This window comes from Mandrillus leucophaeus, unplaced genomic scaffold (genome assembly GCF_000951045.1).
Source record: "Mandrillus leucophaeus isolate KB7577 unplaced genomic scaffold, Mleu.le_1.0 Scaffold13, whole genome shotgun sequence".
Lineage (NCBI taxonomy): Eukaryota > Metazoa > Chordata > Mammalia > Primates > Cercopithecidae > Mandrillus > Mandrillus leucophaeus.
Window position 1 is genome coordinate 4,741,092 of NW_012101254.1, and position 2,573 is coordinate 4,743,664.

The window sequence follows — 2,573 nt, forward strand, 5'->3', positions numbered from 1 at the left end:
GAGGTCAAGGCAGGCGAATTACGTGAGGTCAGGAGTTCGAGACCAGCCTGGCCAACATGGTGAAACCTCGTCCCTACTAAAAAAAAATACAAAAAAATTAAAAATAAAAATTAGCTGGGTGTGGTGGCGCACACCTGTAATCCCAGCTATTCGGGAGGCTGAGACATGAGAATCACTTGAACCTGGGAGCCGGAGGTTGCAGTGAGCTGAGATAGCACCACTGCACTCTAGCTGGGATGACAGAGTGAGACTCTGTCTCAAAAAAAAAAAAAAAAAAAAAAAAAAAAAAAAAAAAGATTGTCTTCTCTGAAACTGGTCCCTGGTGCCAAAAAGGTTGGGGACTGTCTTAAACAACAGAGATTTATTGTCTCACACTTCTGGAGACTAGAAGTCAAGATTGAAATATCAGTAGGGTGGGTTCGTTCTGGGAGGCATGAGGAATAATCTATTCCGTGCCTCTCCCCTGGCTTCTGGTGTTTTGCTGGAAATCTTTGGCACTCCCTGACTGGTAGAAGCATCACCCTGATCTCTGTCTTCATCTTCACAAACATCTTAGTGTGTTTGCGCTGCTATAACAAAACCCCACAGATTGGGTCATTTACAAACAACAGAAATTTATGCCTCACAGTTCTGGAGACTGGGAAGTCCAAGATCCAGGCACTGGCAGGTTCGGTGTCTGTGAATGTCTGTGCCTCAGAGATGGTGCATCTGGGTTTCCTCACGTGATGGAAGGGACAGAAAGGCAAGAGAGCAAGAGGGCTGAACTCTCTCAGAAACCTCTTTCATAAAGTCATTAATCCGTTCACGAGGGGAGAGCCTTCATGGTTTCATCATGTCCCAAAAGGCCCTACTTCTTTTTGTTTTTTTTCAGAGGCAGGATATTGCTCTGTCACCAATGTTGAAGTACAGTGGCAGGATCACAGCTCACTGTAACCTCAAATTCCTGGACTCAAGGGATCTGCCTGCCTCAGCCTCCCAAATAGCTGGGACTACAGGCATGCACCACCATGCCTAATATTTATTTATTTATTTATTTATTTATTTATTTATTTATTTACTGTAGAGACATGGTCTCACTATATTGACCAGACTGGTCGAAAACTCCTGGCCTCAAGAGATCCTCCCACTTCAGCCTCCCAAAGTACTGGGATTACAGGTGTGAGCCACTGTGCCCAGCTTCCTCCTCTTAATATCACCACAATGATGACTAAGTTTCAGCACGTGAATTTGGGGGGATATTCAGGCCATAGCAATGTTCTTCCTATGTGTGTGTCTGTGTCCACATTTCCTCTTTTGATATGAACACCAGTCATATTGATTAAGGGCCCACCCTACTCCAGTATGAACTCATCTTAATTAATGACATCATTATTTCCAAATAAGATCACAGTCTGAGGTATTGGAAGTCAGGACTTCAACATATAACTTTGTGAAGGACACGAGTCAATGCATAACAGTGATGGGAGCTAGGTGAGCAAATGAGCACATGAGCAGATGGAGAGTGAGGAGACGGCCCGGAGGAACTCTGATGCTAAAGAAAATGGAGACCTTTTTGAAATGACCAGAGGTAGGAGAGGTGTTGCTGAAACCAGCGGAATCCGTGATCTAAAGAGGCAGTGACTAGCAGTATTTATCACTGGGAGGACAGGATGAGAGTGGGCTTGTCGCTGTGATGACAGTGTCGCTGTGACGGAGTGTCACAAACAACTCAGGAAGAGTTCACCCTGACACCCCAATACATATGCCTCTAACACTCTGCACTGCCAGACCCCTGGGCAGTCAGTCACACGTTGGCCATACCCTGAAGTGCACACTATCATTTATTTTTTATTTATTTCTCTATTTATGTTTTGAGACATAAATAAATTTATGTCTTTGTCACCCAGGCTGGAGTGCAGTGGCGCAATCTCGGCTCACTGCAAGCTCCACCTCCCGGGTTCACGCCATTCTCCTGCCTCAGCCTCCTGAGCAGCGGGGACTACAGGCGCCCGCCACCACACCCAGCTAATTTTTGTTTTTAGTAGAGACGGGGTTTCACTGTGTTTACCAGGATGGTCTCGATTTCCTGACCTCGTGATCCTGCCGCTTCGGCCTCCCAAAGTTCTGGGATTACAGGCGTGAGCCACCGTGCCTGGCCCCTGAAGCCCACACTATCACACGGATGCACAGTCACACAAAATACTCCCTACCGTGTCACAAATTCCTCATACACAGAGCCACACATGCCAGCCACAACTGCACATGCTAATAGTGTTAGGTTCCATTTTGTCACATACGTCTGGGTCCCTCAGGCAGAGAAAGTGGCAACCAAAGCATGACCACAGTTAAACATAATTCTGATGCACACTGGCCTCACTGTCTCTTGGTCTCTCTGTACTCATATGTGTGCACACAGGCATATGCACACATCCGCGCACACATACACGCTCACACACGTGCATCCTTACACACGCTCACACGCACGCTCACAATGTCACACGCGTGTGCGCACACGCACACGAGCACACTCACGAGCACACGCGGACCGCACACGCGCACATGCGCACTCACGCACGCGCACACGCGCGCACTCA